This window comes from Pinus tabuliformis, chromosome Q (genome assembly GCF_031772625.1).
Source record: "Pinus tabuliformis cultivar Carrire ecotype Pingquan chromosome Q, CPIR1, whole genome shotgun sequence".
In the NCBI taxonomy this organism is placed as follows: domain Eukaryota; kingdom Viridiplantae; phylum Streptophyta; class Pinopsida; order Pinales; family Pinaceae; genus Pinus; species Pinus tabuliformis.
Genome location: NC_142296.1, coordinates 264,272,280 through 264,289,734, shown reverse-complemented (window position 1 = coordinate 264,289,734; position 17,455 = coordinate 264,272,280). Strand labels below are relative to the sequence as shown.

Genomic DNA, 17,455 nt, shown 5'->3' with positions numbered 1-17,455 from the left:
GCAGAACGAAGGAGGAGAACAGAGACAAATGAAAAAGAGGCAGTGAATCAAGAAGCAGAAAACAAAGAGCCGAGATGACCTGGAGAGTTAAGGCAGCATCGCGCAGACAGAACCAGGCTTGAGAGTTTCAAGTAATCCCTGTGAGGATATCTGTTGGGAATTAAGCACCACATTGGACTCATTCCATTAAAGACCAGAGAGGTCGAAACTTGGTAAGGAAAGAGTCTGTGCACTCTAGTGGCTTGGGGAATCCAAGAACCACCCTACTGAACATCTTCTATTTCAGGAGACTCAAATTGAGCTCCTCATTGTAAAAACTCTGCTTTAAAGACACAATAAGAAAATGCCACCACTGAAAGCTGAATCGGAGACGTAGCCCAAGAGGATTGGGTGAACTCCTTGTTAATTTGTTGTGTTCTTGTATTTCCTTACTGTGTTTGTCTTACTATTTTCCATTTTTCAGTGTCTGTGTATTTTGCAATCTGATCGATCCGTTGCTTAAGATAACATAGACACACACCAACACATGAGTCTGTAATACCTTCATTCATTAATTAATTAACTGAGATCACTTACGAGTAATTTTCAGATCATTTATATAGAACACCAACCAATAATTTATAATTCACATGGTTTTCCTTCTACAGCTTTCAATCAACATTAACAAATAATATTAAAAAATAGCACCTTTGTTGTTCAGTGATAATTTCTTATGTAATTATGTAAGAAACAAAACATTATGTGACATTTAAATTTCTACAAAATGTTGCAGTTTCACTTTCAGGAACATTGCATTCGGACAACCCACAACGAGGGGATCCACTTAAACAAGCAGATTCTGATGTAGAGGGCTGAATAGAATTCCACCACTGATGTTCAAATCTCATCATGCTCAGAGCAGAAGGGACAAAATGTCATCTCATCCGGAATGTATGGTGGAGCTCAGCCGCCATGGGCCTCACTTAAACAAGCACGCAACTTCCCATGCAGGGCTGAATAGGCTTCGTCTACTGATGTTCAAATCTCACCATGCTCGGAGGAGAAGGGACAAAATGTCATCTCATCCGGAATGTTTGGTGGAGCTCGGCCGCCATGGCCCTCACTCTGACTGGTGGATGGGAAGAAGCAGCCATATATGCAGTTGTCTTACAGAGGATTCCCATTCTGGGAGGAGGACATTCATCAGAGCAGAACAATGAAGGATGTTCTGCACTTCATCTTCAACATCCTAGGTTTTTTTTTCTGTTTCATATTCTCTTTGGTAAGAATCATAGAACACTAATTTCTATCAAAATTTTGTTTACTGTCTTGAAATTTATGCAGGAAATATTTTCAGTGCAGCACTCTTGGCACCTGTGTAAGCCTAATTTCATGAATATAACTTCTTGCTATTCAATAAATCAACTGTGTGAGCACTTATTTATTTATTTATTTATTGGGTCCTCCTTCTGAATCCACACGGTGCAGGATTACGTTCTACTATGTAATAAAAGGGGTTCTACAGAGGACTTTTTTGGCCTTCCATATGTGGTTTCCCTCCTAAACTGTCTGCTGTACGCTTATTACGGCCTACCCTCCGTATCATCTGATAATATTCTGGTCACCATTTTGGATGGATCAGGAGCTGTTCTAGAGCTGGTTTATGTATGTCTTTACTTGGCATACGCTCCTCCAATGCACAGGGTAAGATTAGAATCATCTTACAGGTCAACTAGTTGATAAGAATGTGATTCTGATCTGGGGAGTTTAACTGTTATGTGTGTGTGAATGAAACAAAAGAGGAAAATGTTGAGGTTGTTCGTCGCAGAGTTGGTTTTGTTTGGAGTCATTGTTGTGGTATCGGCTATGGCTCTTGATTACACTTCACGCACTTTGCTTATTGGAATAGTTGCTGCAACTCTGTCAGTGTGCATGTATGTTTCCCCATTGTCCATTATGGTCTGTATTCACTAACTCTTTCTCCCTAAAGTTTTCAGTTTGGGATTTTTGTATTATGATTTCCATTCCTGCTGATTATTCTGAAGTCACGTTGATTTTCTTGTCCCATGGCAGAAACTTGTAGTGGAAACAAAGAGCGTGGAATACTTTTGGGAATTTCTGATAATTCCAAACAAATTAAACAGAAAAAATGCTCTGTTCCTTAACACAGAGAAAACAAAAAAATTTTTTTTTCCTGAAGACAAAGTTTTACACATGCACAGAAAAACTTTGTATTCATTAATAAAACCAACTGTTACAAAAGATTCTTCCTCTATTAGAGGGATTACAACATTCATGCTTCAGATGCAGTTCCAAAAAAAACTTCACTGTCTCCCTGGGAAATTACTCTGTCTCTGCACTGCTGTGCACTTCAAAACAAAATACTTTGTCTCCTCCAAAAAAAATATTAACACTGCTGTGTGAAATTTTTCTTTACCCCCTTCGCGCTGCTGCGTATTGGGTTTTCCTTGTAAAAAAAAATTGCATTCACGCGCTGGTGCGCTTCACATATTACATTACATTTTTCAACAAAAAACATAAAACAGAACATGACTTTTCTTTGACTTGTGTCGTGTAAAAAAAAAATTACATCCGTGAATTTAAAACAAAATAAATGCTTTACCTACAATTTATGGCCACAGTACATTTCATTAATTTTTCAGTATGGCAATATGTTAATTTTGTTTTAACTATATCGCACGGAAAATCCAGGGACAGGCAGAGTGAAGTACCCTCACTCTCATGAGCTACCAACAATTGATCTTGCCCTAAAAAATCGGATGGTTGTTGACAATATCGCAAGGACTTATTTGCTAAACTTTAAGCGCCGGGAATGGTGGTTTTGGAAAAGTTGTTGTGGCCACGTGTCAACCAGTGTACATGCTCGCTGCCTCCCCATGAAATACCACTATTGCGTGAAAGCGGTATGGGGAAACGTTGGCTGTTTTGTGGTCGTTGTTTACTGGCGGCTTCCAGCAACACTGCAGTTGAAAGTATATTTCAACACTCCCCTTTAATTTCAACTGATGGGTTATCAATCATACCCAGACATTTCCTCAAAAATTCAAAACTTTTCTGCCCCAATGGTTTGGTTAAAATATTTTCAACCTGCTCCTGAGTTCTGTAGTGTTGTAAAACAATTTCTCCATTGTTTACCAATTCCCTGATGTAATGAAACTTTGTGTCAATGTGTTTAGTTCTCTTATGAAACACAGAATTCTTGGATAATGCAATAGCTGAGCTATTGTCACAAAAAATCACAGTTCATTTTGCTTGCTCTTGGCATAAAATCCTTAACATCCTTCTCATCCAAATTGCTTGACACGCTGCTGCTGTAGCTGCCACATATTTTGCTTTTGCTGTAGACAACACTACAATAGGCTATTTTTTAGAAGCCCATGAAATGGCTCCTGAACCCATGTGAAAAACATAACCGGATGTGCTTTTCCGATCATCTACACTTCCAGCCCAATCACTATCAGTGTATCCAATTAAATCTGAACATTCTGAAACAATATATAAAATGCCAAACCTTTTAGTACCTTTAACATACCTCAGAATCATTTTTGCTGCCTGCCAATGTGCTTCTTTTGGCCTCTCCATGAATCTGGAAATCAAACTAACAGCATACATTATATCCGGCCTAGTTGCAATCAAATACATGAGGCTGCCAACTATGCTCTTGTACAAACTAGGATCAAAATCCTTGCTGTTGTCCTCTTTGCTGAGTTTTAATCCCATCACTGTGGGAGTGATTGCTGCTTTGCTCTCCTGCATATTAAATCTTTCCAACACTTCATTAACATATTTCGCTTGTGAGATAAAAATCCCATTTCCATTTTGTTCTACTTCTATTCCTAAGAAGTATCTCAGCAAACCCATGTCAGTCATTTCAAATTCTTCTTTCATGACTGTTTTGAAATTTTCAATAAGATAATCATCATTACCTGTGAAAATAACATCATCAACATATAACACAACAATTAGTATTTTACCATCCTTTTCTTTGATGTAGAGGGTGGGTTCTCCCTCACACTTTTCAAATCCATTTTCCAGTAGATAGGAATCTATCCTACTGTACCACGCTCTTGGTGCTTGCTTCAGCCCATAAAGAGCTTTCTTCAATCTGCACACTTTGTGCTCTTGGCCTTTATTTTCATAGCCTAGAGGTTGTTCAATGTAAACCTCTTCCATTAACACTCCATTTAGGAATGTTGACATCATGTGCATTTGGTAAACTTTCCACTTGTTTTGTGCTGCTATGGACATCACTGCTCTCATGGTTTCCATTTTAGCAACCAGTGCAAAAGTTTCCTCATAGTCTCTCCCATACTGCTGCTTATATCCTTTGATAACAAGTCTTGCCTTGTGTCTTTCTATTTTGCCTTCAGCATTACTTTTGGTCTTATAGACCCATTTAACTCCAATGACTTCCTTTCCTTTTGGTAGTTCAACTAAATCCCATGTCTTGTTTTTTTCTATGGCATTGATCTCCTCATCCATAGCTTCTATCCATTTCCTATCCTTAATTGCTTCTTCGAAATGAACAGGGTCATCAACATGACAATATAAAGCAAACAAAGAGTTCATACCTTCATTTGCTGCCTCTTGTTCATAAATGTCACTTAAATTTCTGAACTTCTTACCTCTTTCATTTGGTGTACAAGTGCTTGAAGAAGCACTTGAATTTCCTCCTTGTGGTGTGCTTGGAGAAGCACTTTCATTTCTCCTCAAGGGTGTTTCTTGTTGCCCTTGTGTTGGTGCTGCTGTTTGGGGATGTATTTCAGCCATCTCCTCATCATCTTCATCATGTGACAAAGAGCTTTTAACATTCATTGTTTTCTCTATGCTTCCATCCCAAGCTTCCTCCTCAATGAACTAAACATCTCTACTCACAATAATCTTCTTGGTGGATGGGTTATACAACCTGTAAGCTTTGGATTCCTCACTGTATCCAATGAAAATACATTTCTCCCCTTTGCTGTCCAACTTCTTCCTTAGTTGATCTGGAATGTGTGCATAGGCCACACATCCAAAAACTTTCATGTGGGTGACTCCTTGCTTTGTCCCACTCCATGCTTCTTCCGACACTCTGTTTATGACTGCTTTTGTAGGGCATCTATTCAAAATGTACGCTGCACAGTGTACAGCTTCAGCCCAATAATCATTTGGAAAATGCTTTGCCTTTAACATACTCCTTGTCATATCCATGATTGTCCTATTCTTCTTTTCGGCAACTCCATTTTGCTGCGGAGTGTACCTAGTGGTAAACCGTTTATGAATTCCATTTTATCTACAAAAACGTAGAAATTCCTTGGAGATATACTCACATCCTCTATCAGTTCTTAGAACTTTGATATGCAGCCCACTTTGGTTTTCTACAAGTGCTTTGAAATTGCGAAATTTTTCAAACACTTCACTTTTGTTCTTTAGGAAATAGACTCAAGTTTTTCTAGTAAAATCATCAATAAATGTTAGTATATAGTGGCTGCCTGCAAGTGATGGAGTTTGCATCGGTCCACATAAATCTGAGTGGACAATCTCTAAGGGTGCTTTTGCCCTTATGCTTTTCCCAGATGGAAAACTTTCTCTGTGTTGTTTCCCCAAGATACAACCTTCACAAAGGCTGTCTAGTTTCTCTGTCAATGGTAATCCTCTTACCATTCCTTTTCTATTCAACAAGTTAAGACCTCCAAAGTTGAGATGTCCAAATCTCAAGTGCCACAACCAGCTTTCATCCTTTGGTTCGCTTTGGAAAGCCTCTTGTGTCACTGCTGCTATTTCTTCTCCATTTTTTAAATCTGCTTTCATTCTGAGAGGGAACATCCTGTTCCTTGTCATCTTCACTTCAGCGATACATTGTTTGCTGGGTGTTTTATCCATGATGGTGCATACATCATCCACAAAGAAAACATTGTACCCCTTTTGAATAAGTTGTCCAATACTTAAAAGGTTACATTTCATTCCAGGAACATAATAACATCTGATATGGTTTTCTTTTCACCTTTCTTTGTTAAGACATTTACTTATCCTTTTCCCATAACAGAAACTTTATTATCAGTCCCTAGTGTGACTTGTGACTTCACACTCTGATCTAACATAGAAAACAGGGCTATGTTTCCTGTCATATGGTTACTGCAACCGGAATCTAAGAACGATACATCTTCACTCTTTTCTTCAGCCATATTACAGGCTAAAAACAAATTATCTTGGCTGATATTTTCTCTAGTGAAATTTGCACTAGTTCTATTACTCATATCATGCTACTTCTTCCTACATTCATTTGCATAATGCCCATATCTTTACAATAATGACATTGGACATTGGCTTTATCATACCTTTGTCCTTGAGCATGATGTTGTCCACTTTGTTGGCTACTGCCTTGGCCTTGGTTCTGATTTGGATTGCTACCTCTTCCTTGAGCATTTGCTGGACTGTTTCTTCCACCTCTGTTTTGGCTTCTGCCTCTTCCTCTCTTGTTTCCTCTGCCTTGACCTCTTCCTCTTCCAAAGAACATCTAGGTCTTAAAGGCATGTTCTAGAGATGAGTTTTCATTTCTACTCAATCTTTGCTCATGTGTTATCAGTGATGCATGTAGTTCATCAACTGAGAAGTTTGTGAGATCCTTTGTCTCTTCTATGGTGGTGACAATCACATCAAACCTTGAGGGTAGGATCCTCAATAGTTTCTCCACAATCCTCCTTTCTTCAAGAATCTCTCTATGAACCTTATCTGTGTGACCAGACCAGTCACATGTGTGAAGAATGAGTCAATATTGTCTGACTCCTTCATGCAGAGAGTCTCAAAATCTCTCCTCAGCAACTGCAGTTTTGTTGTCTTCACTTTCTCCATGCCTTGATAGGTTGTCTTGAGAGTTTCCCATGCTTCTTTGGATCTTTTGGCTGCTTCTATCCTTGGAAACACACTCTCATGCATTGCTTGATACAAAAAGTAGAGGGCTTTAGAATCCTTCTTCTTATTGCTCTTCAACAGATCTTTCTCTGCCTGAGTTAAGTTATTAAACTCATTTTCATCTGTTGGTTCTTCAAAACCATCCTCAACAAATTCCCATAAGTCTTGCGAAGCAAGCAAAGCTTTCATAGTTATTGCCCAATAGTCATAGTTTTTTCCATTAAATTGTGGGAGCTGAGTATTACAGATACCCATGCTAGTGCTGTATCCAGCCATTCTTGCACTCTTAACTATGCTTCAAAATATTTGACTGTGTATTTAAAATCGCTGATTGTCCTCAACAGTAACACAGAAAACTAACTTGAGAAATACCTTGGATTCTTTCTTGACTGAGTCTTCACTCTGCTAGAGAAGCTGCTGCAGCAAGAAATCCTTCCTTCAGCTTCTTTGACACCTTCAAAGAGCCTGGACAAGCTCCGATAGCATGTTGGGAATTTCTGATAATTCCAAACAAATTAAACAGAAAAAATGCTCTGTTCCTTAACACAGAGAAAACAAAAAAAATTGTTTCCTGAAGACAAAGTTTTACACATGCACAGAAAAACTTTATATTCATTAATAAAACCAACTGTTACAAAAGATTCTTCCTCTATCAAAGGGATTACAATATTCCTGCTTCAGATGCAGTTCCAAAAGAAACTTCACTGTCTCCCTGGGGAATTACTCTGTCTCTGCACTGCTGTGCATTTCAAAACAAAATACTCTGTCTCCTCCAAAAAAAATATCAACACTGCTGTGTGAAATTTTTCTTTACCCCCTTCACGCTGCTGCGTATTGGGTTTTCCTTCTCAAAAAAATTGCATTCAGGCGCTGCTGCGCTTCACATATTACATTACATTTTTCAACAAAAAACATAAAACAGAACATGACTTTTGTTTGACTTGTGCCGTGTAAAAAAAAATTACATCCATGAATTTAAAACAAAATAAATGCTTTACCTACAATTTACGACCACAGTACATTTCATTAATTTTTCAGTATGGCGATATGTTAATTTTGTTTTAACTGTATCGCATGGAAAATCCAGGGACAGGCAGAGTGAAGTACCCTCACTCTCATGAGCTACCAACCGTTGATCTTGCCCTCAAAAATCGGATGGTTGTTGACAATATTGCAAGGACTTATTTGCTGAACTTTAAGCGCTGGGGAATGGTGGTTTTGGAAAATTTGTTGTGGCCACGTGTCAACCAGTGTACATTCTCGCTGCCTCCCCAAGAAATACCACTGTTGCGTGAAAGCAGTGCGGGGAAACATTGGCTGTTTTGCGGTTGTTGTTCACTGGCGGCTTCCAGCAACGCTGCAGTTGAAAGTATATTTCAACAAATACATGCCATTTTTCCTGTCGCTCTTTGTATTCCTATGCGGTTTATCTTGGTTTGTTTATGGCATTCTTGGCAAAGATGCATTTATTGGGGTGAGCTTATATTTTGAGCATTGCCATCCAAATTGTTTGATTGTAGGTTTCATGGAGTATTAACTATAGCATTCATTTTCAAAATCTCTATTAATTTGAAGATGGATGTTGTAGTTTAATCTGAATTTATTTTATTGTAGGTTTTGGGAATATCTTGAAATTTTTTGGTAGGTCAATTATTTCACATCACTGTTGTATGTTAGATTTTTAGATATTCCTAACGAATCTTATAGACAGCAATGGACAATAGCGAAATCAAGTATTTACCCTGTTTCCTATCCTTGAGATATTTTCACTACTGTCTGTTGGATTTCTAGATATTTCTGACCAATCCTATAGACAACAATAGTTAGATTCTTAGATGTTCCTAACCAATTCTATAAACAACAATGGATAATAGCTAGATCAATTGTTTAACCTAATTCCTATCATTAAAATATTTTCAGAATCTACTATCAATACTCTATTTTCATAATATTATTTTCAAAATATCAAAAAAAATTTCCATAATATTTTATGAAAATGTCAATTAATTTGAAGATGAAGATGAATATTGTAGTTAATAATCTGAGAAACCTATCATGAAACAATTACTTCCACAGGAATCTCAAATTTATCCCTATTGTTGGAATATATGCCTATGGATTTAAGGGAATTAATACTCATGTATTGAAACAGGTTCCGAATGGAGTAGGAAATGTGTTGGGTGCAGCGCAGCTTGTATTATATTGGATCTACAAGGACTCCACGCCAACCAAATCTCTAGACACCAGAGTGGATCCGGAACGACTTACTCAACAGAGTTAGCAAGTGATGGACAGAATGTCTGTTATCTGTTTTTAAACAGTACAGAGCATTTAATAACAACTGTTTTAATGTTGCAGATTAGTTAAATATCATAGCAAGTGATGGACAAGTGTCTGTATCTGTGTTTTTTTATCAATAATAATAATAACTGTTTAGTTCTAATGTTGCAGATCAAATATCAAATTGATGTAGAACCCCCATTATTTGTGGATAAGGGATCTCATCAATTAATGTATAATACTTTCATAACAGTGATTTAACATCGATTTGACTACTTTCCCCCACCAAAATGTGTAGAGATAATCAATTCCACCAAACTCAAGCTGTTTTTAAAAGATATTGATATATGGAAGTCACCCGTAACATTGTTGGAGTAATATGATGGAATATTTATGTACTTTTATTATTAATAATTATATGATTTTGTATAATTAATTTTAACACGGGTCTAAGTTTCAGCGAAGGTTACAATAATTAAGATAAAGTTAGAAAGAGAGAGACTATTTTTAACAAAATGTAACATGTAACATTCAAAGAAAGAAATATCAAATCAAATTTCTTCAAATCCCGCTTCTCAAATGTAAATCTCACATCCTAAGGTGTAATCATAAAGTCCCACATGAAGTGGATTACATAGCATTACATAAATAAACCCTTGAGGTAGGATGATTCTGCCCTCAATCAAGGAAGGAAGGGTAGACGAATAAGCTTGTTTAATTTCTACATTTTAATGTATAAGGATCACTTGTAGAGTTTAGTTTCTACGTATTAATTTATAGGCATTAGTTTTTATCAGCTTATTCGTACAAGTTAATTTTGAGAATGTTAAAGGAGAATTGACTTATGATTTTTCATCATTATTAAAGTATTTTAATGACGAAAATTAGACCAACTAAATTAACTTTCAGTGAGAGTAGCTAATTTTTAGTTAATTTTTTTATTTATAGGTAGTTTTTCTTATCTAAAATATAGCATAAGCCATCAAAGAAAATTAGACCAACTAAACTAACTTTCAGCGTTATTTCTATATCTCAAATATAATATAAAATAGATTACCTAACACCATTTTAATGAGGTAATTTTTAGTTTATTTTTTTATTTGTTTGTAGTTTTTCTTATCTAAAATATAGCATATGTCATCAAAGAGTATAGGACAGTTTTAAAGAGTTTTAAAAACAATAACATATTGTTGGAGAGGGAATGTTTGAGGATAAAGAGTAGAATGGTGGTTATCCAAAGAGTATTTTAAAAAGGAAAGATGTAATCAACTGGTGATTATATAAATGATAAGTTAAACATTTTTAACTTAGGAAAACGTCAAGGAGGTTAGGTTTCACAGAAAAAACCTTTCTTTCAAAGAATTAGTGTTAACAAAGTTCAAATTCAAATTCAAATGACCTACATGCATCTAAGTTGATTAAATTAAGAAAGGAAGGATATTGTCAAGGCTCATGTAATAATATAAGATTGATGTGATAAGTTTTGCATAAAGACCTCATAAGAGAGATTTAAGGTAATAAATTAGTAATAAGGTGATTTCTCTGCAGGTTGTTGATTGAATCGATATGATTTTGTAGTTTTTTTTTGTTTTGGGTATCAATATATTAAGTATGCTAATTATGATGTGAAATTCTAAAATATATATATTAAATTGAAAGTTATTTTAATATCTAAAAGTAATTTTCAAGTTTTTTTCCTTCATAATTTTCTAGTCTAATAAGAGTTGTTTTTTTTCATGGGATGTAGAAGACATGGTGACAGGGTGTTCTATTAAGACACTCCTTGGTGTAAAGGTAATCACTTCATAACCCTGTAGGCAAAAAGTTAATTTTTCTAATAGCCGGTGTGCCATAGGTTGGATGTGATCTTGGGTGATTTTGATAGCTCAAACTAGAAGTTTAGCATGCTAATCATCTCAGGGCCCACATTACCTAACAAAAAGAAAAAAAAAAAATTGTATTTAGATTTATAGTGATCAAGTTATGCTAAACTAAATTATTCTATCCGATATTGAAAAATGAAGCAATTCCATGATATAAGAAGTGAAAAATATAAAACATGAAAGATGCTTTCCATAATAAAGAGTTTCTATCATGCGTTTTTTCATGGATTATGCCATGGTCTAATAGAATTTTATAGTTGGACATTATAGGTGCCTTTTGTACCAATATGAAAATAGGGTTTGCTAATTTAATAATTCAATGATATTGGTAGAATGTAAGAAAATTCTACCATGTAAATATATTTGAGAAACTCTTTTTTTTAAATGTAATGAAAAAGTTTGACATTATTTCAATAATATAATTAAATGTATATGTTAAAATTCAATAGTTAACACAATGTCAAAGCTAAAGTTTTAAAAGATGATTCCCATTCACTTAGAAACTAGTATTCTTGATACATAACATAACATGTTTCTAAGAAAATGAAAACTATATTGTTGGCATTACTAAATCACCACAAGTATAATAATTTATTTCACAAACTAAATCCATCTTTGAAATTCATTAAATATGTAGCATACTTTCTACTGAATGCATTGGAAAATGAAATATTTTTCATACTCATTTCAAGATAAATGTGTGTAGCATGATAAAAATGCCCATGTAACTAAATTGAAATTTCAAAGTCACGAATGCAAGTATTTGAGCATATACAATAGCATTAAAATAATCAATACATAGAGTAAAATGTAGCAACTAAGCCATAACATTAAAATTGTAGATAAAGACAATGGATAAACTCTTATAGTTGCTAGAAAATACACAACTAGGTATAAAGAATGGATGTTCCACTCAATCATAGACTTGTCACTCTAATTCTCTCAGCAGAAAGTCACCCACAAGCCATGGCTATGAATCCACAAGAAAAGATGACTCCTAGTTCTTAAATATTATCCACTCACAACCAAGTACCTAGTAAAAATCAAACCAATCTAATTCCTACAACAATTCTAATCAACCAACTTTCCTTCCTTTCAACCTACAAAACCCAATAATTAGTGTAGAATTTTATTGTAGATTCAAACTGCAGATTGTAATATGCTAAAACAATTGACTTGAATCTACTCTACTCATTTGCAGAAACAAAAAGTTGATTGATGAAAAGGAAGAATTTCAATCACACGTAACACAATAATTTTTTGGGGAAAGCCATAGCTAAAAACCCCTGCTATGTGTGTATTGCATTAATCAAAAGCTCTGAGGATAAAATACGATGTTTGTTCAACCCAAACAAGATATGCACGTGTACAATATATCTCACTACTTCACAAACTAGCCTAAGCCAATACTTAGCCAAATTTGTTATCTGTCAAGCTCCTACTTCCTTGCGTCATTTCCTAGGGAATTATCCCATATTTAATTGGGAAATTCCTCATCCATAACTATGCAATCCATCCATAGGCCTTCCTTTGATTACATGCACCGTTGGTTTATTTAGATGATTTTACAACTGATAGTGCATTGTCCCTGAACTCTAATCTCAACTCGATCTTTCTCAGAACTAACATGCATGAGTTATTTATGAGTGAATTATTAGTTATCTAATTGATCAATGCATGTGAATTAAATCCAAATTAATTCACTTGACTTCTCACTAGTTCCTCCATCAGGTAGAACTAGTTTAACTGAATTTAAGTCAGTTAAACCGAATTAAATAATTACAACTCAATAATAACTCAACATGGCCCCCTAAAATTTAGGGATCACTCTACATGACTCTAGATAGACTCCCAACTCGAATTTATTAAGCCATCTTATCCAACGTAACTTAGTTAATTGTTATAAGGTTATATGAGAATTAGAATTACAATTCAATTCATAATTTAATTCAAGGACGAAATTAAATTAGGATTTTCTTGATGTTATTTTTAACATTTCTTGTTGCTATTTTCAACGCTTCCTCTCAACAAGAAAGGAATTCAACTCCATCTCGATCCGGTACCTTTGGAATTTTCTACATGCAACACTTATCATTGTTTCTACTGCAACATATGCAAACTAAAAAGCATCCAAATAAAATAAATTGAATCAAGTGTGTCTGAAACTGTCTACTCAAAAAATTATGTTGTTGTTGACTCTACTTCTGAGCCTCCTGCTCTGTTGTCAACATTTCTCTGCACTCCTTACTATCTAACTGACACTGGTCCTCTTGCTACTTAATACTATGGCCCCCCTATAGCAAGGTAATGATCCATGAGACAAAAAAAACCTCAATGGATCCTGCACAATTTCTGAACTCTTAGGACTATTGCTTCACATCGCCCCACCTCTCACCTGGAAGTATGGCTGCATGTGCTCCTCTGCCCACTTGGCTCTAAATTTCCCCCTGTTGGAGGTCTCTTCTTGAGTGGATGTCTCCACTTGGTCTCCTCTTTACTTCTCTAATTGTGGCTGCTCCACAACTTTCTGAGGCTGCTTTTGAGTCTGTATGTTGAGAGGTAATTCATGATCCCTCTCAACCACCAAGTCTCTAACATTTTCCTTGCTCCTCAAGGCTTTCCATGCATCTTGTACCTCAAGTGTATATAGGTTGTTGACTCGTACACCGATCTGTTTCACTTGTGCCATGTAAATGTTTCTAAGGAAAACCTTTCCTTTGCTAAAAATCACATCGTAGCCACAATATTCCAATACCGCGATGGAAACAATATTCTTCTTTAGTCCTGGAACATACATCACATCTATGAGTCTAAGAGGGGAGCTAGACTCCCTCTGAAAAGTAACAGTATCGATGTCAATCGCATTATACCTCCCATCATCTCCAAAATGTATGTTCCACTTGAGGTCTTTCTCCTCCAAGTCACTAAAGAGATCTATATTCCCCGTCATATGGAATGAAGCAGTGTTGTCGAGATACCACACGCTTCCCATTACAATGCTTTCCAAGTATGAAATGGAAGTGAAATCAAGTTCGAATTTTGAAGCTAGAGCTTCACCTGTTGCTGCTACTGTAGACTCCTTTCTTGCTTTCTTCTGTGGGAATTTTGTGGCATAGTGCCTGAAATCGTGAGAGTGAAAACACTTGATGTTCAAGTCCTTCTTTCCACACTCCTCGCCTCGAGGCTTCTTTCCCTTAGCTTTATTTTCTTTGCTGACTAATACAAAGTCCTCTTCCAATTCTTTGGATGAGGTAAGATCTCTGGTGTTTCATCGAATTTCTTACTATACCATGTCGGATCACAACCACTCCCACTCTGGTATTTTCTCCCTCCCATTAACCGAATCCTGGTAACTATGCTAGCTCTTGGGAAGTCCTATAAGTATTAAGAAAAACAGATCGTATGCATCAATTGTAACACTGAAACTTCAAAGCTCATCCCGACATTGGGTGAACTTGGTCATGTGCTTCAGTATTGAGTTGCCCTTCTCCATCTTGATCTTTTTGAGATTTTCTTTCAGTGCCAGCTTCCTGTGGTCACTGTTGTTTTGAAACAGGTCTGTCAAGGCATTCCACATTATAAATGGAGTTTCCTTACTGTGGAGATTCGAGAAAATATGATCTCGAATTCCTTCTAGGATAATTCTTCTTGTATTTTCCACACGCTTTCTCCACTCTGCTAGATCTTTAGGATTAGATGTTGGAGGCTTCAAGATATCATTATCTATGAATTCCTTCAATATGTTGTCTTCTAGCACTTCCTCCATCCAGTCCTTTTAAGAAATATAGTTAACTACCCTTAAGGGCATATTCGAGTCTCGATCCGTAGAATGAAATCGTGCTAGCTCTAAAGTATGATACTGCAAATTTAATTTCTCCTGCAAAACAAACTCATATTCTCCTGTTCTATAGTGATTTTAGCTCTGATACAATCTAGAATTTTCTTGTAGATTCAAATTGCATATTGTAATATTCTAAAACAATGGACTTGAATATACTTTACTCTTCAGCGGAAACAAAAAATTGATCGATGAAATCACGAAGTAGAAAAGGAAGAATTTCAAGCAAACATAACACAATAATTTTCTAGGGAAATCCACAGCTAAAAAACCCTGCTATCTGTATATTACATCAATCAGAAGACCTAAGAAGAAAGTACAGTGCTTGTTCAACCCGAACAATCTCTACACAAGTACAATCTATCTCACTGCTTCAGAAAGGTCCAGCTCAAGCCAATACTTAGCCAAGTATGTTGCCTACCAAGCTCCTACTTCCTCACATCATTTCCTAGGGAATTAGCCCATATTTAATTAGGAAATTTCTCATCCATAACTACACAATCCATCTATAGGCCTTCCTCTAATTGCATGCATCATCTGTTTAATTTAGATGATTTTAGAATTGATAGTACATTGTCCCTGAACTCGAATCTCGACTGGGTCTTTCTCAGAACTAACATGCATGAGCTATTTATGATTGAATTATTAGTTATTTGATTGATCAATGCATGTGAATTAAATCCAAATTAATTCACTTTACCTCTCACTAGTTCCTCCATCAGTTAGAACTACTTTAACTGAATTTAACTCAGTTAAACTGAATTAAATAATTACATCTCAATGATAAATCAACCTAGGTCCCTAAAATTTATGGATCACTCTACATGACTCTAGATAAACTCCCAACTTAACTTAGTTAACTGTTACAAGGTTCTATGAGAATTAGAATTACAATTTAATTCCTAATTTAATTCAAGGAAAAATTAAATTAGGATTTTCTTGATGCTATTTTTAACATTTGTTTCTATTTTCAACAATTAGGATCCCCTTCTCTTCCACACAATCCCGCAAGCTATCCCACTTCCCCCCATGGCTCCAACATAGGTTGGACATGAAATCTCTCTACTAGGGATCCCAAGAATTCTAGTTGTAACAAGAGTTATCACAATAGCCAACTCACTTTCTCTTGGCTGATTAATAGCATAAATATCCATATATTTACTAGCTCTAATAGGCTATCTATTTTCAACATCCACAATGGCTCCTTTCTCCTCCCATCACCTAGAACTCTCTTTCTCTCTTTATCCCAAGCTGTAAAAGCTACTGTCTCTACATTCAAATTTCCTCTTGTCCTAGACATGTTTGACTTTCCCAATTCCCAAAGTTTATTATACTTAGCCCATGCTTTCAATAACTAAGTGAGATGAATTTCTCACCAAACCTCTTACACTCATTTAACAATTAGCTTTTGAAATACTCAAAATGGGAAAATAGAAGGCTCATTCCAAAACTTATTTTTAGAAAAGTGGCTTGGGTTTATTAGGCATGTAGAGTTTCCCTTTGGACCTCTTTTTAGCCTCGCCTGTTGTTGAAACATAGTCCCATGACTCTATTCTTATCCATTCATAAATGGTGATGTATTTTATTTTATTATTTCTATTGTACATTGTTTACATATTACATCACTTGGCATATGACCATTCATTATATTTATGGTTACATCGTCATTTTGGGGATTAAAAACTAGGATGCTATATTCCCCTCCACTATATTTTGCATCATTTTTAGTGCACATCACCATACTAGTGTACATGTACATACATAAAATTTTACATTGTAACCAGGGAAAATTTTAGGGGCTAATATTCACCCATATGCTAATTTTCTATACTTTTTCCAAAAAAAGGATTCGCTAATTTCCATTTTTTTCTAAAATTATTCGCCCAAATTTTATAGACTGAAATTATTTTACCCTAAAATTAGTCAAAAATTTATATATATACTATATAAAAATATTATAAATTTTAATATTTTTACAAAAATATCTCCAAAAATTTTATAGATTCCATATGATGGACTAGTGGGGTTCGCCAAGGTTTCTAAACTTTAAGATAAATTTCCATCCTTAAAATTTTCCCTGATTGTAACACTAATAATTTCGCAATTTAGTGATTCCTAAAGCAATTTGAACCACCAATACTCATCACCCTCAACCTACATAAACTAAGAAAGTGTGTCCTCTTCTTTGCATTATAACCACTTAAGATGTCCAACTTTCTTTCAAGGGCTTTAGCTTAGGTCTGATAGGAAGTCTCAAAGCTATGGATCTAGGAACCCCATCTACCAAAAATGGAGTCTTTATACACTTATATACAAATGTACATCCATATTTCTTCAAAATATGAAAAAGTTTGTAGATACTCCTCTAGTATGACCTTCTTGTACTCCCACATGGAATCTCCAAGACTACAGTAGTTTCATTGAACCTTTGCAAGGTTGATGGCTCAGTTCTTGAGAATTTTGACTTTGTAGACTAGGATGCGCATTGTCCCCACCTAAAAATTCCCCTTCATCCTCCACCTAGGTCATAGTCCAATAAAGTCCAATCAACCATTGTCAACCA

The 17,455-nt window shown here is 35.6% G+C and overlaps 1 pseudogene; it reads left to right on the top strand.

Annotated features, from left to right (window-relative positions):
- Positions 1 to 1,001: 1,001 nt before the first annotated feature.
- On the top strand, positions 1,002 to 9,304 carry LOC149219194 (bidirectional sugar transporter SWEET1-like; annotated as a pseudogene).
- The last annotated feature ends 8,151 nt before the right edge of the window (positions 9,305 to 17,455 follow it).